Source organism: Lactuca saligna, chromosome 3 (genome assembly GCF_052625555.1).
Source record: "Lactuca saligna cultivar CGN05327 chromosome 3, ASM5262555v1, whole genome shotgun sequence".
Lineage (NCBI taxonomy): Eukaryota > Viridiplantae > Streptophyta > Magnoliopsida > Asterales > Asteraceae > Lactuca > Lactuca saligna.
Window position 1 is genome coordinate 221,092,456 of NC_136419.1, and position 24,493 is coordinate 221,116,948.

Sequence of the window (24,493 nt, forward strand, 5' to 3'; positions counted from 1 at the left end):
ATAAGGCCAACCAAATGCTCTAAGTGACTCACGACTTCCACCCGAAACACCAACCTCGAGACTCCACTTTCGCTACTCTGAATTTGCAAATTACAAGTACTTCGCGGTTTCGTTCAGGAATTAGTACAAATCGTGTCAATTCTACAACAACACCTCCTGATTCCCACGTGATTTTTGTGTTGGCCGCGAACAAGAGACCAATATCATTCCATCCCATGAACACCGAAGTGCCCACAAACCATGTGTCACATGGCCATATAGAAAGACTGGCAACTAACAATCTTGGTGGCTATAGCTCTTCCTATAGGTACTCTTTCAAGCTAGTAGACATCGTCAATGATCCGGATAAGGTACATTTTTCCAATTGTTGAACGAACTTGAAGTTCTCAAGGCCCCACTTAAACACCAAATATAAAAAGCAATTAACAAATAAAGTACATGTTTCCAAAATACAACTTTATACTAGCTTTTATATTATTTTTCATGTTTAGTTTTTAAAGCATAAAACATAATGTACCGCTCCAAATGAACTGATACTGCACTTTCTGGAAATTGGACTCAATTTCCTATAACTTTTTTGTGGTCATTTTGTCTAATTCGGCTCAGAATCGCCTCTACATCTCTTGCAAGACAGATTAATAATTATGTTCAGCTTTGCAAGTTATTATCAACATCACCATAAAGTTCAAGATTAATGGAAATGACTTAGAAGTAATACATTTTAAACCCAACTAATATACAATGAAGATATTAAGACATATTTTGAGTCTTTAATGGAAATACCAATGTGATGACACAACAATGTTGAAGTAGGATGCCCTAAACATATAGACAAGATTCAAAATCAATGTTCTAGATTTTGACCCGGAACAACAACCTGTTCAAGGCCATTTTAAAACCACCTAGTCCTACACAAGATACAATATTTTTCCATAATCCAATAGTTTATACTTTTATCTTTTCAGGTAGTTCTCGCACAAGAGAATAATTCCCAGCTTTGAGTTTTTAGGGTTTATTGAAAACTTAACCCATTAAGCCATAATGAAAAAACTACCATAATGTTGGAGATTAAGTTCTTAACTGTATCAACATGTCAAGGAGTCACAAGGACCATTTGAATCACATACCACGGCTCAAAGTACATTGATTTTAAGGGAAAAACAAAGCATATTGCTAAAAATACATCATTAAGTCTTGAGTTTCCTTCACCATTAAGCCACATATAAGGATCTTTATGGGATGTTTTGAGAGCCTTTTTAATGGTTCAAAACAAGGTCTTATATGAAGTAAATTATTCATATGAATCCATGATCATTGGAGTGAATGAAATCATGATTGAAAACACCAAAGAGAAGACAACTGATATAAAATTCTAACCAATTCTTAAATACCATCAACAACAGACAAGGGAATGTTTTGGAAAAATTTTGATAGTAAGAAAAATCCAATAACACATAATAATATAAGTAAGATTCGGCTATATATGGAGCTAAAAGAATCGAAGTGAAAGTGAGAGTTAAATCAAACCATCAGGAATCAATGCAACTAGTGATTCTTACCAAAAAATTTACAATTGAATCTAAATCACACGAGGAAGAAGAAAATGGAGAAACTTATCAAGAATTAGGGTTACTTTTGACATTAATTGCTACCCCGAATCAAACATGTCAATACTTCCCTCTCTTGCCTCACGATGACGTTTTTTTCCTTACTTCCTAGTTGACTTTGCCTTCCTTTTTCTTTCTATACCGATCGATCGCAACCTTACTCTCCCTCTCATGCTCTCCTGTGCCTCAAACTTCTCCCTCTTGTCAATTATCGTACTTCACAGCCAAAAACAATTGTATTCGTTCTCTTTCTTATTTTTTATCGATTAAGTCAACCCACTGAATAGTTGGAGATCGTTCTTGAGGGGCTGGATAGTAGCCCAAGCGATTGAAATGGATGAGTGAAAATAAAATCATGTCGCAACTCATTCATGAGGAGTTATACATGATTTTTCCAAATAAGTCCCTCAACTCCTAGCCTTGTTACTCTTATACCCTAATCATAGTCATCTTGATATTCCAAGTTTCTTTTAATAACCCTTTATCCCTCAACCTTCATATAAACCTTTGAATAACTTGAAATAGATACGTTAAGGACTTATTTTTATCATATAATCTTATAAATTCCTTTAATTAAATTATTTATCTTTTAATTATTAGCTAACACCATCTTTATTTAATTTATCTCATTATACAACCTAAAAACTGAAATAATCTTAAGAAAATAAATATTCATCAAAAAGAAGCTAACATCGATGATGGAAGTAACTTCTGTTTGTTACAGGTAGTCGTCTACTAACGTATATGTATACAAAATGGTATAAGAGTGTATTACTAATGTAATGGAAAATACTAACAACAATGATAGTTGTTGAACTCGATATTATCCCTTCCTTTTCTTTGGGACAATCAACTTGTCATGCTCCAATTGATCCTTTTGTAATGACCTTTACGATCACATTCGAAGCTCTTGAGTGTAAAGACACAAAAAACACTTGCACACGCCTTTATATACTAGCACAAAATTTGAGTCTCCTTGGCCTCTTATGCTAGAATCAATAGGTTTGAACCTATCTGTTGATGGCGGTGCTTGAACCTACACTTGTTCCTTCCTCCACCGATAGACCTTCAATCCAAACTATTGGGTCACAAACTTGAATTTCATTGGATACTCCTGCTCCTTTCTAAACTGGTTTGTACAATCAACCCAAGAATAACTCCATGGTTCCCAAGTCACTACACATGATAACCACGAAGCAATTTGACATATATTTATGTGTCCAAACGAGCAGATACAACAAATCTCCCTAGAATCCACTAGGATTTTTGCATATCTACTAGCTGGTCTAAAAATAACTATGTGCTTTACCAAGCACATACTAATTATCCTGGACTTATATTAAAGGATCCTTCCCATGTATATGCTCGATCTAGAATATTCAAATGTCTTTACTAGGTCACTAGGAATTTCACTTCCAAATTCTTCATGTAAATGCTTCTTGATGTATAGTCCAGTCTGCAAGGCATACTACACCTTGAATTTTACTCTAGTGGTATGGAGAAAAATGCTCTCCTACTATTTGTACCACCTTTTGACACATAAAAGTCACCATGCATGTCATCCTATTTCTCCATTTCATCATTATTTACTTTATAGGAGTCAATCCTATAAAGTCTTTCTCTTAACTTCATATACATATGCTTCATATGAGTTAATCCTAGGAAGTATGCATTTAAGCTACATCTAAGCATATTCCTCTTGATTAAACTTGGTTCTTTGTCATCTCTGACATCAATATCTCTCTCTATATAATATTATAGTTGTATTGTCACTTCAGCTAAGTATTCTAGCTCATTTAACACTCATTCCAGGTATACTTCATTTGAGATTTGATCATTTTAGACCTTCAAAATGTGAAGTTTTTGGTGACAACAATGTGGTGGTGAAGGAGCACCATGATATGGTCACAACTGACAAGAAAAAACGAATTTTTAATTGTACCATGACGTGGCAAGGTATTGGCCACGTCGTGGTAGCAGCTGGAGTGTAAAACCCTAATTTTTAGGCATAGAACCTTGTGTAAAGGATGTGATGGCTAGGGTTTGCTCACCCCCAACCTCCGTCACTCCCTTAAGTCCTTAAACAAACCCTAGCCTCCTTATGTCCATCTTGAAGATTATTGTGTGTTTTGTGGTCTTAAAGAAGGGAGAAAGGTGCTCTAAGTGCAAGGATTCATCAACCAAAGTTCTTCACTACATTCATGTGCATAGCTTGGACCTTTATAAGTCCACAAGTTTTATCTTTTGTCTAAATCTTCTAGATCTAGGTTTTAAAACACATTTCTTCATATTTGTGATGGTTTATGTAACATCCCAAAAATACAAGCTTAGTGGGTTTCCCCAAACTACCACATACCAGAGTATAAACAACGTATCACAGAATACTATAACAACTGTCATGTATATCAGAATATAAACATTTCAGGTTAAACAGATGGTGTGTGCACTACAATCTTCCCGAGCTTCTCTTTTGAAAACTGAGTACCTGAAACCAAAACTGAAAACTGTAAGCACAAAGCTTAGTGGGTTTCCCCAAACTACCATATACCATACAATAACATATAAAGCAAATACTGGGCCTTGCCCACTGCATCGGACCGAAGTCCGGACTAACTAGGGCCTCGCCCACTACATCGAACCGAAGTCCGGACTAACTAGGGCCTCGCCCACTGCATCGGACCAAAGTCCGAAATAACTAGGGCCTTGCCCGCTGCATCGGACCGATGTCCGGACTAAATAGGGCCTCGCCCACTGCATCGGACCAAAGTACGAAATTACTAGGGCCTTGCCCGCTGCATCGGACCGAAGTCCGAAATAAACTAAGCATAGCATAAACAAGATCGTAAACATATAAGATAATCATGTATACATGTAGTAATCACAAAGACACCAAGCATACAAAACTACTTCTTAGGACTACCTCGGCATCGGACCACAGTCCGGAACTACTATCATCTAAACGCGTTGGCGTTGTGGCCGTAGACCCGCTCCTACTGGAAGGAAACTCGCCTCTCACTGTTGAAGTCCCGCTGACAAAACCATAGTTGCTGGATGATAGATTCATGGGACTGTCAATATAAAAATAACACCCAATTAATAAATGGGTCCCAACACATATACCCATAAGTTCATGCTTGTGGTAAAAGACTACTTTACCCCTATCTTACCTTGACTCAATCCCAAGGCCCAATCCAAAAGCCTAAAATTCTAATAATGGAACAAGGCCGAACCATGGCCCAATTCTCCCAATTAGGACCACTTGATCAAAGGCCGAATCATTCATTCTTGGTCCAACACTTGACATTCTCATAGTCCAACATCTCATAATCATCAAGGCCCAGACTATGGCCCATCTATGGCCCAATTTTCCAAAATGGGCCCAAACCCTCACATGGGTCTTACTCTAGACCCATTAAATTATTCTAAGTCCAATTGCTTGTTCTTGGATGGCCCATTATCATCCAATCGTCAAATCCAGAATAAAGGCCCAACGCAAAGTCCAAGTGAAATTAGGGTTTCACATAAAATCACAATTAGGGTTAAGTGTTTCTCACTTAACCCATTAAGGACTTAATTCATTAAGTCCTTTACTCTACTAGATAAATGATATGGAATAATTTGGGCTTAATACACAATCGAATCCCAATGGCTCAAAGGTGGGTCCAAATAAGTCCAAGGCCCAAATACTCACAATTAGGGTTTTCCACCCAAACATGGCCCAATAAGCCTGAAATTAATCTTTAAGCTCATTAGGGTTTTGGCTAGGTCCATTAGGGTTTTGCTTGTGGGGCACCACCCACTAATATCTCGGGTAGTGGTGGTCAATGGCAGCTCACGGCGGCGGACACCACCTTACGGTGGTGGTTATTATTATTATTTTCATTATTCAATGCTAAGTACAGTTACAAGTAATTTATCCAAAATAACACACACACTAACTATACACACACAGCCACGCCATAGTGGCCAGAAGTGGCGCTTGGTGCCAGCCACCACCTTACAGTGGTGGCAGTGGCGATTCTTTGCTTTCCGGCTTGACAAACACGCACATAAAAATGTTAGACTACATACAACACTTCAGCCGCCCATTTAGTGGCTCAAGGCGGCGGAGATGCTAATGACAGTGGCAGACAACAACACCCAGCAAAGGGTGGCAACAGCAATAGCTTGACACCGATGGCGGCCTAAAACCCATCCCCGATTCTCGAATGTTGGAGCCCACAACATCACATACAACGGTTGTGGCGTTTGGGGAGGCAAAATAGCAGCGACAACGTAGCAGTGGGATGGTGGCACGAGCCTCGATGGTCTTAAGGCTCTAATAGCGGTGGTGAGGGTGGGCAACTCTCACCGATTACGAAGCTAAGTCAACGAACAAAAGAAGAAGGAGAAGAACTTGCTGCAGTGAACGACAGTAAGCAGAAGAAGATGGTGATGGAGGATGGTAGCAGCGGGCATCACGAACCTCGTCGGCAGTCTTCATAGATTAAATTCAGTGACAGTTCTCATGCATTTCTAGCAACAATGACATGGTGGCACCATCGACAGCTGGGTTACTGTATCGGAGAGAGGGTAGAGGTACAAGGTGGCGGTGAACGGAAGCTTGGAGATACAAGGAGGGTGGAGGTTGGTGATACGCTCTAGACTTAGGGTTTGGCACCCGATAATGTTGGGGTTATATATCCGACTCATAAAACTTTACCCCATATTGACAAGTTAAGCCCCTCCTTTCCTTCATTTCTTTCAAACTAATCCGTATTTTACACTTTTAACCCTGCCTTCAGAAATCTTTACAAACTGAATCCCAAACTTACCTTTTAAGCCCTGATCCCATAAAACACTAAAGTGCCTGAAACTGTATGTTGCCACATGGTTGCTTTCCAACATCTACCGAGATCTACCTAATCTTAATTTTTTACCAATCATCTGAAATACCAGGTTCCAGCCCAGCTGCGGAGCCAAAGGGATCCCACTTAGTCTCCTCACACAACTTCCGAACGAAATCCTTCTCTGGAACTAGTTCTCACTAGTTACCATGCCACTGAGGCTCTAATAACTTTCTAATCTAACTGATCGATTCCATACGTCAAATCCCGATGTCACCAAAACCAAGGTTAAAAGTGATTGCTACATAACCATTGGTAGCCTTATGTCATGAATGACCTTAAGCAGTCCACTGCTTCCTTGCTCTCATAGTTGTAGGGGCGCTTCTACAGTTTCATCACTGGCTTAAACAAGTCTAATATGCCTGGGTAATTCCGAAATCCAATCCGTGGATTTCCATATCCTCACTGCTACACCCAAACTGGTGGGTACTACTGTTCTTTACGCATCTTAACAACACACTCATGCTGTAACAGCCCGGAATTTCAGGTATTGTTTTAAAACTATTTTTGGGGCATTTTAGGAGAGGACTCGGCAAGTTGGTGCCAGACTCGCCGAGTAGGACCACAGACTTGGTCGCAGTTTCGCGACTGGACTCGACGAGTCCATTAGGGACTCGGCGATTCGACGCTGTTCAGCAGAAACCCTAGCCGTTTGGTTTTGGATCGTTTATAACGCCTCTTAGGCCGTCATTGTTCGTTTTTGCTTACTGACAAGAACCCTAGAACATTTGTGTGCATCTGGAACAAGGATTGAAGACCATTGTTGGGTTTGGAAGAGTTGTGTGCAAGGAAGAGGAAGGTTTAGCTAAAGGAACAGCAAGAGAATCATGTTCTAAGGATTGGGGACACAGAAAGTGTATCAATCAGGTAATATCTCGGATTTCGTTCTTCTGTGATTGATGTGTATATGAAGTTAGGGTTTATAGAACCCATTTGATGATTAGAGGGATTATTATGTTGTTACCCAAGTGTTTATACCCCAGTAATAGGATGTTTAGAGGTCCAGATAGTCCCATGAGTGTGTATTTCGGGACCGTACGTGTTTCAGGAAGCAGTTGATCGACTGCATGGCATGGACTCGCCGAGTCGGATGACCAGACTCGGCGAGTGGAGTCGGGGTGGCCCCGCGATTCTTCCACGAGGACCTCGTCGAGTCAAGAGGGATACCCGACGAGTAGAAGGGGAACAACAGGGAAATTTGGGGAGGACGTCTAGACTCGCCGAGTCGCCTTTGCACTCGACGAGTCCGGTCAAGTTGACCGTTGACCAGAGTTGACCTGCATGTAAATTCTTAGGGTCAGTTGTCTTGAATGATAAGAGTATTAATAAGGGTATATGGTATTATAGGGAGTCTGCAGATCGGCGGATCGAGTGTGAGTAGTTTCAAGAGTTGATAGCTTACACTACCACGAGGTGAGTCTTCTCACTATACTGTACCCGGAAGGGTTTGACTGTGTGACCGGAAGGTCAGATATGTTATGTGTTATGTATATGCTATAATTGAAAGGAATAGTTGATATGCATGCTATGTATGTTTCTATGGGCCGGAAGGCAATGTATTATGTGACAGAAAGGTCAGGTATGATATATGATATATGTGATATATGTGTTAGAGTAAATGTATTATGTGTTATATATGTTTATGGGCCGGAAGGCAATCATGTTATGGGCCGGAAGGCAATATTCTTATGGGCCGGAAGACAATTATCTTATGGGCCGGAAGGCAATTATCTTATGGGCCGGAAGGCGATTATCATATGGGCCGGAAGGCATTGTACTGTGGACCGGAAGGTCCGGGCCTGGAAAGGCGTATATGTGTAAGTGGTATACTGGGGAACTCACTAAGCATTTATGCTTACAAGTTGTTATGTATGTGTTTCAGGTATTAGCGAGGACTGTGGGAAGGCGCCGGCATAATGCATACACACTGCTGCTATTTGAGATCTTGGGGATTTTACATATGTATTTGTTTTAAAACATGAAATAAATATTATTGGTTGAATGAACTCGCTTTATTTAAAATGAAAAATTTATTTGAAAATTTCGTTGTTACAATTGGTATCAGAGCCTTGGTTTGAGGGATTCGGGTGTACCTTCGGGTGTAACTGAACTCAAACCGAGGATTTGAGGAAAAATCTTTTTAAAAAAAATATATAAATACATAAACTTTTATAAATGGTAAAGTGGTAAATAAGAAAGACGCAGTGTGTACGATCAGCCAGCGCCCGAACGGTAAAGATCCCCAGAATACCTTACAATGTTATGTTATGCACTGAATTATAAATTGTTATGCATGCTAGAAGACTAGGTATACATGATAGGACTAGAATGGCCTGTTTTGTGATGCCTTAGTCTAGGGAGGTTGCTTGTATGAGATATTCGGTAGCGTGCAGGTAGATAGTGCATACGAGAAGTATAGTACTCACTATTCGGGGTTTGGGGTGGAAGATTTGGGACTAATACTGACACGGTGTGGTCAGTGGTATTGGGCCCGTACTACCGAAGACACCGGGTCGGTGGAAGACCCAAGTAAGAATCCCTGGATATCGGAGACTGAGTAGGGTTGTGTTATCGAGTACAATTGTACTTGATGGAGTCTCTGATAATTTTATGTTGTATTTCAGAGACATCATAGTTACGACACGCCACGGAGCGAGTTCGAGCAGTATGAGTGACGAGGAGATTCGTCAGATGATTCAGGAGGAGGTAGCTGCGGCGGTTCGAGCTGAGATCCCGGAGATGTTTGGGTCCATTAAGACCACCCTGATGGAGGAGTTTGAGGAGCGGTACGCTGCACTGACTGAAGCTGCAGTCGCTGCCGCTACCGCAGCTGTGGCCGCTGCTAGGCCTCAAGGGGGTGATTCGTTGCTATTCCGGGAATTCAGCAACACGAAACCCCCTGAGTTCGATGGGACGCAGGATCCGATTGCTGCAATGAGGTGGATCGCCGATATTGAGGGGTGCTTCTACACTTGTTCATGCCTGGAGTACCTGAGGGTACGGTTCGCCTTGAACCAGCTCCGTCTGGGAGCAAAGGATTGGTGGAAGTTCGTGACGTCGAACTTCACTCAGGCGGAGATTTCAGCGGTGACATGGGAGAGGTTTACTAAGATGTTCAGGGACGAGTACGTTCCCCCAGTGGAGACGGAACGATTGATCCAGGAGTTCTTGACCCTTAAGCAAGGTACTGATTCCGTTGCGGTGGTTACACGGAAGTTTCATGAGAGGGCGATGTTCTGCCCCGAGTTGGTGTCTATAGAGCAGTCACGGATGAGCCGGTACTTGGGCGTGTTGAGGAGGGATATCCGGGAGTTTGTGTCAAACTCCACCTATCGTACTTTCACTGAGCTTCAGGCGAATGCCAGGAAGCGCAAGATCGAGTTGGAGACCCAGGCCAGGGAGGAGGCCGAGTCTCGGCAGGTGGACCGGCGACCGGCTCAGTCTCAGCCGGCAGCCAAGCGGTTCAAGTCCGCTGATTCGAGGACGGGAGGTTCGAAGGGCCGCACTTTCGGAAAGTGCGGCAAGGGTCATGAGGGGGCGTGTAGAGCGGGTGGTTGCTACAAGTGTGGGAAGGAAGGACACATTGCCAGGGATTGCCCTAAGGGGTTTATGGTTTGCTTTCATTGCAACCAGACAGGCCATCGGAAGGCCGAGTGCCCGCAGCTTCGTCAGGGATCTACACTTACTACCAGGACTACCGAGACATGACCGGCGAAGGTCGAGGCCCCGAGGGCTCGAGGGAGAGCCTTTCAGCTGACTGCGGAGGAGGTCCGCGCTGCACCCGATGTTGTGGCAGGTATACTGTAATTCGCGTATTTATTTAAAGTTGAAGTGTTATGCTTATGTTAATATATGTGTAGGTACTTTTATTGTGAACTCTATGCCTGCTCTTGTGTTATTTGATTCGGGTGCGAGTAGATCCTTTGTATCTTTAGCTTTTAGTCAGCATATCAGCATTAGTCGTGAGCCGTTAAGTCGGCCTCTAAGCGTTTCTATAGCGGCCGAGAGGGTGGTTTGTGCTACGGAGGTTCTTCGGGGATGCGTGCTAGAGATTTTTGGGGTTGCGTTCCCGATTGACCTAATTCCTATTGTGATGGGTGATGTCTGTGTCATCGTGGGCATGGACTGGTTGAGCCGATTCAGCGTCGTCATCGACTGTGAGCGCCAGCTGGTGACTATACGAGACCCTAGTGGGGGAGTTCTTACGGTGTACGGCGAGGGTACCCGTTCGGGATCAGCTTTTTGTTCGGCCGCTAGGGCGAGGCAATGTCTACAGCAAGGATGTAAAGGTTTTGTGGCGTATGTGATGGATACGCGGGAGTCTTCCGAGAGACCGAGGACAGTGGAGGAGGTTCCAGTGGTGCGCGAGTTTCCAGATGTTTTTCCCGAGGATTTGCCGGGAGTACCTCCTGCGAGGCAAGTAGAGTTTGGTATCGATCTGGTTCCGGGGGGCTGCGCCTATTGCGAAGGTGCCTTATCGTCTTGCACCTCCAGAGATGCAAGAGTTGTCCTCGCAACTCCAGGAGTTGCTGGGGAAGGGATTTATTCGGCCGAGTAGCTCGCCGTGGGGAGCACCGATTCTATTCGTCAAAAAGAAGGATGGTTCACACCGGATGTGTATTGATTACCGGGAGTTGAACAAGGTGACGGTCAAGAACCGCTATCCGTTACCGAGGATCGATGATCTATTCGATCAGTTGCAAGGGGCATCTTGGTTTTCCAAGATCGATCTGAGATCAAGGTACCATCAGGTAAGAGTGCGGGATGAGGATGTCCAGAAGACAGCATTCAGGACGCGGTATGGGCATTACGAGTTCGTGGTGATGCCTTTCGGGCTCACCAATGCCCCGGCAGTGTTCATGGACCTCATGAACAGGGTATGCAGGCCGATGCTGGATCGGTCTGTGATTGTATTTATCGACGACATCCTGGTATATTCACGAACTAGAGAGCAGCATGAGAGACATTTGAGGGAGGTCCTTGAAGTACTGAGGTCGGAGAAGCTATATGCAAAATTCTCCAAATGTGACTTCTGGTTGCGGGAGGTCCAGTTTCTTGGACATGTTGTTAATCAGGCAGGGATATTGGTCGATCCGGCCAAGGTGGAAGCAGTGATGAGTTGGGAGGCACCGAAGTCACCTTCCGAGATTAGGAGTTTCCTTGGGTTGGCGGGGTACTATCGGAGATTTATTAGGGACTTCTCCAAGATCGCAGTACCGCTCACCAGATTGACCCGGAAGGGTGTTACATTCTCATAGGGACCCGAGCAGCAGACTTCCTTCGAGACACTTCGTCAGAGACTGTGCGAAGCCCCGGTATTAGCTCTCCCGGAAGGGATGGAGGATTTTGTCGTATATTGCGACGCGTTGATTTCGGGACTGGGTGCGGTGTTGATGCAGAGAGGTCATGTGATAGCTTATGCATCAAGGCAGCTGAAGCCTCATGAGGCGAGATATCCCACACATGACTTAGAGTTGGGGGCAGTGGTGTTCGCTCTCAAGATATGGCGTCACTACCTGTACGGGGTTCGTTGTACTATATACACGGACCATAAGAGTTTGAAGTATTTGATGGATCAACCCAACCTAAATATGCGTCAGAGGAGATGGTTGGACGTGGTTAAGGATTATGACTGTGAGATCCTATACCACCCATGCAAGGCTAATGTGGTAGCCGATGCATTGAGTCGTAGAGCGGAGAGCACTCCATTGCGAGACGTATGTTTGAGACTGACAGTGATGACCCCGATATTGGATGCTATTTGTGGGGCGCAGGCCGAGGCTGTGAGATCCGAAATGCAGAAGAAAGAGAGAGTCGTTGGGTTAATTTCAGAGTTCGTTAAGGATGGACGAGGACTTTTGATGTTTCAGGGTCGGATTTGGGTACCATTCGTGGGTGGTACGCGTACTATTTTGATGGAGGAGGCTCATAGATCGAAATTCTCGATCCATCCCGGTGCTACGAAGATGTATTTGGACTTGAGGAAGGAATATTGGTGGCCTTGTATGAAGAGAGACGTCGCATGGTTCATCGAGAGGTGTTTGACCTGCCGTAGGGTTAAGGCCGAGCACCAGAGACCGCATGGTAAGTTGCAGCCCTTGGAGATTCCTGAGTGGAAGTGGGAACAGATTACGATGGATTTCATCACCAAAATGCCGAGAACTGTCAGAGGAGTCGATGCAATTTGGGTGATTGTGGATAGGTTGACGAAGAGTGCACACTTCCTTGCCATTAGCGAGAGTTCATCAGCGGAGAAGTTGGCGGAGTTCTACGTGAGAGAGATAGTATCTCGGCATGGAGTGCCGATCTCGATTGTTTCAGACCGTGATGTACGCTTCACTTCCAGGTTCTGGAAGAAATTCCATGAGGAGCTGGGTACTAAACTGCATTTTAGTACCGCATACCATCCCCAGACAGACGGTCAGAGCGAGCGGACGATTCAGACATTGGAAGATATGCTTAGAGCGTGTGTGTTAGACTTCGGGGGTAGCTGGGATGCGCATTTGCCTTTGGCTGAGTTTTCCTACAACAACAGCCATCATTCGAGCATTGGTATGCCACCTTTTGAGTTGTTGTATGGTAGGAGGTGTCGGACCCCCATTTGCTGGGGAGAGGTGGGTCAGAGAGTGATGGGCAGTACAGAGATCGTACTCCAGACGACATAGTAGATTCAGCAGGTTAGGCAGAGATTATTAACCGCCCAAAGCCGATAGAAGAGTTATGCGGACAGACGCCGGTCCGAGCTGGAATTCCAGGTCGGCGACTTCGTTCTCCTGAAGGTTTCTCCTTGGAAGGGAGTGATCCGGTTCAGGAAGAGGGGCAAGTTGGGGCCCCGGTTCATAGGTCCATTTCGGGTAATTGCAAGGGTAGGTCGGGTAGCTTATCGGTTGGAGTTGCCAGCAGAGTTGGGACAGATTCACAATACCTTTCACGTATCATAGTTGAGGAAGTGTATAGCCGATGAATCGGCGGTGGTTCCGTTAGAGGATATTCAGGTGGATGCGAGCCTGAATTACGCCGAGAGACCAGTAGCTATTAGGGATCAGAAGATCAAGGTTCTGCGGAACAAGGAAGTACCTCTGGTGTTGGTTCAGTGGCAACACCGGAAGGGATCGGAGATGACTTGGGAGCCGGAGCGTGAAATGCGGGGGCAACATCCGAAGTTATTCGCAGAGTGAGACTTCGAGGGCGAAGTCTAGTTCTAGTGGGGGAGAGTTGTAACAGCCCGGAATTTCAGGTATTGTTTTAAAACTATTTTTGGGGCATTTTAGGAGAGGACTCGGCAAGTTGGTGCCTGACTCGCCGAGTAGGACCACAGACTTGGTCGCAGTTTCGCGACTGGACTCGACGAGTCCATTAGGGACTCGGCGAGTCAACGCTGTTCAGCAGAAACCCTAGCCGTTTGGTTTTGGATCGTTTATAACGCCTCTTAGGCCGTCATTGTTCGTTTTTGCTTACTGAGAAGAACCCTAGAACGTTTGTGTGCATCTGGAACAAGGATTGAAGACCATTGTTGGGTTTGGAAGAGTTGTGTGCAAGGAAGAGGAAGGTTTAGCTAAAGGAACAGCAAGAGAATCACGTTCTGAGGATTGGGGACACAGAAAGTGTATCAATCAGGTAATATCTCGGATTTTGTTCTTCTGTGATTGATGTGTATATGAAGTTAGGGTTTATAGAACCCATTTGATGATTAGAGGGATTATTATGTTGTTACCCAAGTGTTTATACCCCAGTAATAGGATGTTTAGAGGTCCAGATAGTCCCATGAGTGTGTATTTCGGGACCGTACGTGTTTCAGGAAGCAGTTGATCGACTGCATGGCATGGACTCGCCGAGTCGGATGAGCAGACTCGACGAGTAGCTTGAAGATTCACTGGGACTCGCCGAGTTGTTCTTCAGACTCGGCGAGTGGAGTCGGGGTGGCCCCGCGATTCTTCCACGAGGACCTCGTCGAGTCAAGAGGGATAGTCGACGAGTAGAAGGGGAACAACAGGGAAATTTGGGGAGGACGTCTAGACTCGCCGAGTCGCCTTTGCACTCGACGAGTCCGGTCAAGTTGACCGTTGACCAGAGTTAACCTGCATGTAAATTCTTAGGGTCAGTTGTCTTGAATGATAAGAGTATTAATAAGGGTATATGGTATTATAGGGAGTCTGCAGATCGGCGGATCGAGTGCGAGTAGTTTCAAGAGTTGATAGCTTACACTACCACGAGGTGAGTCTTCTCACTATACTGTACCCGGAAGGGTTTGACTGTGTGACCGGAAGGTCAGATATGTTATGTGTTATGTATATGCTATAATTGAAAGGAATAGTTGCTATGCATGCTATGTATGTTTCTATGGGCCGGAAGGCAATGTATTATGTGACAGAAAGGTCAGGTATGATATATGATATATGTGATATATGTGTTAGAGTAAATGTATTATGTGTTATATATGTATATGGGCCGGAAGGCAATCATGTTATGGGCCGGAAGGCAATATTCTTATGGGCCGGAAGGCAATTATCTTATGGGCCGGAAGGAAATTATCTTATGGGCCGGAAGGCGATTATCATATGGGCCGGAAGGCATTGTACTGTGGACCGGAAGGTCCGGGCCTGGAAAGGCGTATATGTGTAAGTGGTATACTGGGGAACTCACTAAGCATTTATGCTTACAAGTTGTTATGTATGTGTTTCAGGTACTAGCGAGGACCGTGGGAAGGCGCCGACATGATGCATACACACTGCTGCTATTTGAGATCTTGGGGATTTTACATATGTATTTGTTTTGAAACATGAAATAAATATTATTGGTTGAATGAACTCACTTTATTTAAAATGAAAATTTTATTTGAAAATTTCGTTGTTACACATGCCATCTACCATCCTAGTGAATGCTACGGCTACAACCACAGACTTACAACACTCTATCACGTTCTGGCTACTAGTGAATACTATGGCTACTCCCACAGACTTACAACACTCTAATACTATCTAGTTACTAGTTAATGCTACGGCTACACTCGCAGACTTACAACACTCTAACACTATCTGGCTGCTAGTGAATACTACGACTACACCCGCAGACTTACAACACTCTCCATACTGGATCGAACATGTGCTTGACCCGTACTCAACTAAACTCATGTCCAGAATGGAATCCCCAACCTGATTCCCTAAGGATTGCTGGCAAACATTACGGGAACGCGATCTCCTTATTGGCAAGTTTTTTTTTCCAAACTTCCATCTCACACTATCCTCAAACCATACAGCTGTGTAGGCTGTCTTCCATCCTAACAAGGATTAGAAACTTATCCCAATTTCACACCTATTCTAGTCCTGGACACCTGATCGATTCTCCCCCACTTAGCTTCAACTAACATTCCACAACACATAATACTAGAAGGATTCTCAATCCTTCTTACCATCGATGACCAATCTGCTAGAAACCACACTTACCATTGCTAGTGTTTCAACACCAGCAAATCCAAAGGATCACACCACCTCTACGACCCTGAATAAATATTTGGGTAATAACCTGCTAGACCTAGGAAGCTTCGAATCTCAATTGGAGACCTCGGAATCTCCCACTGCATCACGACCTCTATCTTGGCCGAATCGACTAATACACCCTTCTGGTTGATAGTGTGCCCAAGGAATTGCACCTTGTGCAACCAGAACTCACATTTCGAGAACCTTACAAAAATTATCTCCCTCCTCAAAATCTCTAGCACCACCCTCAGGTGCTTCTCGTGCTGCTCCTCGGTTTTGGAATAAACCTAGATGACGTTGTGCTCTCTCAATCACGCATGTGTTGTACTGAATCTAACTCTGCTGGTCCCTCAAAAGCTAATCTGAAATCTAGGGTCTCCTCCCGAGACCCCTCAATATAAGCAACCGATCTGATTCCCTCTTACCAGTGTGCTCCAAGTCCATATCTCATTCTGAAGCTCAATAAGTCATATCATTCAGGGTCTTGCACCCCGAGATACTCGCGATCTCCCTGCTATCATTCTATAGTATGTTTTGATAACTTACCTTCTTCCTTTCCTCATGTGATGCATACTGTGGTACCATATAAGCTCTTTCCCGAGACTTGGCACTGATCTCTACCACAGTCTCAGTCGTCTAGTGGAGATGTAACAACTCTTGCGCCAACTATTGCGCCTCAAACGCATGGGCACACTCTGCCCAAAATCTGGTCTAAAAGTCATCCCAAGACATAGCATCAACCGCATCATCACTCAACCTTCGACCAACTGCTTCCTATCAACCTCGTGCTCTGTCCCTCAGGAGATAGGAAGTAAGTCAGATCTTGTCTCCTTTTGAGACAATGTCTGGTACGAAAAGCGTTGGTGACATCTGCCAACCATCTGCTGTTAACAATGGGGTCCCTAATCCCCAATGACAATTTGAAGCCTCACAAACTCTGAATTCTCGAAACATCAGTGTATGGGTCCCTATCTTGACTGCTATCTCAGTGTAAATTGCACTCGGCCTCTCATCACAAGTCTATATAATGCCCTCCTTGATCATATTGGGGATCACAGGAGTCTGGTCAATGATACGACATATAATATCAGATGGAATGAACTCCCTAATCTGATCATCGAGCTGTCTGGCTACAGAGTTCGAGCCTTATCCCTTGTCGAAACCAGAAATACCATCTGGACTACCTTTAAGCGTCACTATACATGGAAATATACCATCACGATAATCAAAATACTCATCCTACTCAAGGGATCTCACACACTATAAGTTCCCTGGTCTTATCTCATCCTTCCTTCATTCGAGTACTGATCCACTACTTTCAGTAGTACGGGCCCATACTACCTTCCACACCTATCCGTACTTTCCTCATGAGTTGCTTTGACTCCACCAAGTCCTTTCTACTACTACTGCTCTCTGCTACTCTCATCCTAGGCTTTCCCTAGGGTAATTACCATTCCACTCTTCGCCATCATTTGCATAAGAAGTCCCTGCTTTCTTCCCCTAACTAGCTTGCGAATACTATTACATATCACTCAGACTATATAATTCTTCGAATGAGAGATCCTACCCTACAACGGTTGGACTCAAACAAGAGCTGCGAAATAGAGCTAGACCTAACTTTCTGAAATTATTTAATCCTTGCAATATGTAACGTACCATATTCATTTACTAGTTGGTAAAAGATAGCTAAGACTCCTAAGAGCACATAGCAAGCAGCATTCGAGCATCGAGTACACAGAATCAAGCATCTACTACTCTGGAAATCATAATAACAATTATGTACTAGCATGCAGTTCTCATAAAGCTGGAACACATATAACAAGCACATAAGGCATCCTTCCTAGATCCTTAGTCCTAATCAAGCATGTTCTAAATAAGATGATAATCATAACATAGCATAAACTTGTATGGGTAACTTGGGAGTACTTACTTTAGCTCGGCTGATTGTATGCACCACACCCTTTTTCTCTTTTCAAATTTCTTTTCTTTCAAAAAAAATCTTTTCGCTTTTCTAAAACTCTTTACTTTTAAAAACTTTATACCAATTCCTTAGTTTGAGTTCAGACACACTCAGAAGTGAGCCCAAATCCCTCAAACCAAGGCTTTGATACCAACTTGTAACATCCCAAAAATACAAGCCAAAAATTTCGTTTTAATTTAATAATAAAAACCATAAACATCATATGTCATAGAAAAATCATAAACAACGTATCTCATAATACAATAACAACTATCATGTATATCAAAGTATAAACATCCCTGGCTAAACATATGGTGTGTGCACTGCAATCTTCCCGAGCTCCTCTTTTGAAAACTGAGTACCTAAAACAAAACTGAAAATTGTAAGCACGAAGCTTAGTGAGTCTCCCCAAACTACCACATACCATACAATAACATATAAAGCAAATATTGGGCCCTGCTCACTGCATCATACCGAAGTCCGGAATAAGTAGGGCCTCTCCCACTGCATCGAACCGAAGTCCAGACTAACTAGGCCCACGCCAACTGCATCGGACCGAAGTTCGAACTAACTAGGGCCTCGCCCACTGCATCGGACCGAAGTCCGAAATAACTAGGGCCTTTCCCGCTGTATCGGACCGAAGTTCGGACTAACTAAGGCGAGGCCGCTGTATCGGGCCGAAGTTCGGAATAACTAGGGCCTTTCCCGCTGCATCAAACCGAAGTTTGGAATAAACTAAACATAGCATAAACATGATCGTAAACACATAACATAATCACATATACATGCAGTAATCACAAACACATCAAGCATACAAAACTACTTCTCGGGACTACCCGGACATCGAATCACAGTCTGGAACTACTATCATCTAAACGGGTTGACATTGTGGCCGTAGACCCGTTCCTACTAAAAGGAAACTCACCTCTCACTGTTGAAGTCCCACTGACAAAACCATAATTGCTGGATGATAGATTCCCAGTCTGTCAATATCAAAATAACACCCAATTAATAATTGGGTCCCAACACATATACCCATAATTCCATGCTTGGTGTAAAAGACTACTTTACCCCTATCTTAGCTTGACTCAGGCCCAAGGCCCAAAAGTCTAATAATGGACCAAGGCCCAACTATAGCCCATCTATGGCCTAATTTTCCTAATTGAGCCCAAGTCTCTACATGGTCTTGATCAAAGGCCCAATCATTCATTCTTAGTCCAACACTTGACATTCTCATAGTTCAACATCTCATAATCATCAAGGCCAAGACTATGGCCCAGTTTTCCAAATTGGGCCTAAACTCCTTACGTGGGCCTTACCCTAACTCCATTAGATTATTCTAGTCCATTTGCTTGATCTTGGATGGTCCATTATTATCCCAATCACCAAGGTCAAAAAGGAAGGCCCAACTCAAAGTCCTAGTGAAATTAGGGTTTCACATTAAATGATAATTAGGGTTAAGTGTTTCTCACTTAACCCATTAAGGACTTAATCCATTAAGTCCTTTACTCTACTACAAAAATGATATGGAATAATTTGGGCTTAATACACAATCCAATCCTGATGGCCCAAAGGTGGGTCCCAATAAGTCCACGACCCAAATACTCACAATTAGGGTTTTCCACCCAAACATGGCCCAATTGGTCTAAAATTAATCTTTAAGCCTATTAGGGTTTTGGCTAGGTCCATTAGGGTTTTGCTTGTTGTGCACCACCTACTACCACCTTGGGTAGTGGTGGTCAATGGCAGTTCACGGCAGCAGCCACCACCTTACGCTGGTGGTTATTATTATTATTTTCACTATTCAATGCTAATTACAGTTACAAGGCTTTTATCCAAAATAACACACACACAGCCACGTCATGGTGGCCGGAGGTGGCGTTTGGCACCAGCCACCACTTCACAATGGTGGCAATCGCGGTTCTTGGCTTTCCGGCTTGACAAACACGCACATAAAAATGTTAGATTGTATACAACACTTCAGCCACCCACCTGGTGGTCGTAAGGCTCTAAGAGCAGCGGTGATGGTGGGAAACTCCCACCAGTTACGAAGCCAAGTCAACAAACAGAAGAAGAAGGAGAAGAACTTGCTGCAGCGAATGGCAGTAAGCAGAAGAAGATGGTGATGGAGGATGGTAGCAGCGGGCATCACGAACCTCGTCGGTGGTCTTCACAGATTGAATCCAGTGACAGTTCTCATGCATTTTTGGAAACAGCAATGGGGTGGCACCATCAACGGTTGGGTCACTATAGCAGAGAGAGGGTGGAGGTACAAGGTGGTGGTGAACGGAGGTTTGGAGATTCAAGGAGGGTGGCGGCTGGTAATACGCTATAGAGTTAGGGTTAGGCACCCGATGATGTTGGGGTTATATATCCAACTCACGAAAATTTTCCCCATAATGACAAGTTAAGCCCCTCCATTCCCTCATTTCTTTCAAACTAATCCATATTTTACACTTTTAACCCTGCCTTCAAAAATCTTTACAAACTGAACCCAAAAACTTACCTTTTAAGCCTTGATCCCATAAATTGCTTTCATAATAGATCCGTATATTACCAATAAACCCTTAAGCCTTCAAATCTTTTCAATATAAGTCCATAAATTACCAAACGCACCCTGAGCTCCAAAATCCTTTTCAATTTAATCCCGAACTTACACTTTAACCCCTGACTATTAAAATTCATCACAAATTAATCTGGGGCTTACATTTACTATGTTATTTAAATAAAAAGGGCGCTACAGTTTGAGTAGATGGATCCAAGAAAGTTGGCAAGTTTATGAATCATTGAGGTCCCAGTATGGTCCTATGTTCTAGATCTAAAGCTTTATAAAATTTTGGTTCATACATGGGATTTTGAACTCGTTATTCTCACTTTGACATAACTTAATTGTATGACATGCATGTCCATGAATCAAGAGTTTTTATGAGGCTTTAGAGTGTAAGGAAGCTTTCTAGAAAGGATGATTATTTGGGTTAATAGATTAAGGGTTTAATCCATTAAGATGTCTAGAACGTAGGCTCACTTCGACATCTTGGGATTTCTCACGATTGTTTTAGCGTAAGGCTGCCATAACGTGGCCTATGCTTGGCCACGACGCGGTGGCAGCTAAGGTTGACTTTGACAGTTGAATGTTGAATTTTTTACCAAATTTGACTGGAGGTTAAACTTTATGGTTCAAGTCTTAGTTGAGGATTTATCCTTATTTGGCTAGGTGGGTGTCGTACCGGTTTATCGTGTGTGACGAGGTGTAGGCATTTCTGCTTTCTTTTCTATGAGGTGACTTTTCTCACTATCCTTTGTATTGTAGTATGTTTTCTTGTATATTAGGATGTTGATATGTTGTAGTGGTCTGTTAGACTGGTAGATATGTTATGATTCTATGTGTTTACTTGTTATTGTTTATATGTATACGCTGACATATTGTGATTGGGTTGATACGGTCCAGTTGTGTGTTGAAGGCCAAGATATCGGGTGGTCTAGTTGATACTATAGGCTAAGGATACTGGTCCAACTAGATGTTGTAAGCTCAGGAGAGCAGTACAGCCAAATGATGTAGGCTCCAGTGGCAGTCCAGCCCTGTGTTGTAGGCCTGAATGCATGCATTGTATGTGTATGGTTGTGTGGGTATTTTGGGGAACTCACTAAGATGTTGCTTACAGTTGTGGATTTAAATGTTTTCTAGGTACTTATCAGATAGCGAAGGTGACACTATACACATACGCATCAAAGGTTGTATGATTCAAGATTATGCATTGTTTTCCTTTTAACTCTAATTTAAATAATGGTTTGTGAACAAATAGCTTTGACTCATGTGTATCTTCACAAAAATTGGAGTTTATTCTATTTTAAAAACAAAAAAAAAATATTCTGGAAATTGGGATGTTACAGCTCACTAAACAAGTAAGTTAATTAGCACTTCACAAACCAATGACTATTCCTACCATCCTAGAGTTGTATGTTAAAATCGTCTTAACATACTATGGAATTTATGTAAGGATGTGATAGAAGTCAATTGTCACTTAGTATTTCTAATTACTAAGTCAGTACATCCTATATATGGTACATTTCAACTCTTAACACACCACACGAACTGCATACTACCTTGTATAGATAGACAATGTCTTGGCCTATTGAGTTTGAAAAACTCTGTCAGCTTTCGTCTTTCTCGAATTCCTACGAATTCTGCATAGTATCTTATATAATGATACCGCTGAACTATTTATCACTATCTTTAGTACTTCCAATTTTTTAAGTCGTGACTGCTTTAATCTGGACGTATCTACAACTCATGGACTCCTCTTGGTTCTTGGTTGTATATGATCACACCTTAAGTCTATCATCTCACCAAGAGTATACATGCTCCAAATGTATAATATTACGTCATAGGTACTATATCACTCCAAAATGTAACTGTTTTCTTCATAAGAAGTTATGGATGGTAACTATCGCAAGTCTCCTTGTTACCTAAAAAGTTATCTAACACTAGAACCTAGGTATTCTTTCTAAGTCCTTGTAACAAAAAATATATGATGGATCATAAGCTCCTCCTTACGCTGAGTGTACATATATGTACACTTGCGTACGTGGACGGGTGTGCTCGCGGACTTGAACCACGTATGCGGGGCGTATGAAGTGTACGTGGCCAAAAGCAAAACCCTAATTTTAGGTCATGAGCCCTATTTAAGCTCACTCATGACTCTTAGACCCTCACCGTTTTCAGCCTCCACTGCTTGTTATTGTCCCTTAAACCCTAGTTTTCTAGTGAGTGTGATATTTAAGCTTTAAAGTGACTTTGGTGGCCTTTTTAGTGTGTCTGCAAGAAGAAGAACTAGGTGTGCAAGCCATAGACGTGGTTGAGCTTCAAGATCCTCCATTTACATCATATTATGAAGCATTTGAAGGTATAAAGTTCATACCTTGCCTATCATTTGCTTAGATCTATTTCTTTAGCTTGTTATGGTCCTTTTGGTCCCTTTTGGTTGGTCTTGATGAGTTAAGACCATTTGAGATGCTAAATTTTGTAGATCTGGATGTTTGATGGGTTCCTTAAGCTTAAAGGTGAAAACTTTATGGTGTTTGTGACCCCCATGCAAGTATTAAGTCATTTATTGAGCTCTTTTGAGCTCTAGGACCTCATTAATCCGTGCATGCACGTAAAGTTGGCAACTTTACGTGATAAACCACCTCAAGGAGGTCAAATCTGAGTTTTGGGCTAAGATCTTAATCAATTAAGAGCTAAAAAGTGAATTTGGCTAATCAGTGGGAGTACGTGGCGTACAAGCCCTTATGCATGTACGCTTAGCGTACAAGCTGAGTACACCTCGTGTACTCAGCACTGGGTTGTGGATGTTTGGGCCTTCGGTATTGGGCTTCTTCTTGGACCCTAGGAGTTTAGGGCTGTATTTTGGGCCGAAAAAATTTTATTTTGGGATAAGCGTGTTTTTGGACTTGTTTGTGGGCCTTAAGTGTTATGAGTTAGGCCTTTTGGTCCCATTATGGTGTTTTTCCCAAGAATGATTAAGCCCATTCAGGGTAATGTGAAGCGGGGGACCTTGAACTTAGGAATTAGATTGGAATGTAGGCCCATAGTCATTACTGTAACCCATTCCTAATTAGGTAAGGTGAAGTGGGATTTCCCTTATCAGTAGCCGAGCAGTTAGTATTTATCAACAGCTTGAGGTGAGTCTCCTCCTTGTAACCATGGGTCGAAGGCACCAAGGCCGACCCACTATCTGGTTATGTAGTATGTTAATTGTTGTGTGATATATGTTGTGTTTGCATGATCGGGTTGAAATATACCCCAGGTCGGGGCCCAGTATCGCATGATGGGTTGATAAATACCCCAAGACAGAGCCCATTATGATATGTTCGGTTTGAAATATATCCCAGGGTAAGGCCCGTTATGATATGATTGGGTTGAAATATACCCTAGGGCGGGGCCCATACTTGCTTTTTGGGTTGGAATATACCCTAGGATTTGGCCCAGTTGCATGTTTAGTATGTGGTATTTTTGGGAAACTCACTAAGTTTTTTCTTATAGTTTGTATTGTGGTCTCAGGTACTACTGGTACTAAGGGGAAGGTCCCGGCTTGATAGCGCAACATTCACTCCCCACCATTTCCCGCATTTACTGTTATTGTCACCCTGGTGATTTTATATGATGATGATTATGTAATGGATTTTGGAATCAAACTTATGTGTAACAACCCATTTTTAGAACAATTTTAAACTTTTAATTTCATATACATCAACCATAGGAAGTACAAAAATCCTAATATACATATCCATATTATTTTGAAATTCAGAATACACAAAGCTAAATGTCAAAACACTGGAGAAAGCATGCCTCATCATGAAGCTGGGCCCTTTCCCTTATCAATAGAAGTACCTGAAATATTCAATAGAACTATAAGCACAAGCTTAGTGAGTTTCCCACTCACACAAATCATAAAATCACAACCCTAGACCTACCTGCTTCTTATCTTTCCATCTCATTTGTTTCTCTATCATAGTCTCAACTATCTCACTTGACACATCAAACTTGTTGAAATTAAAATCAGC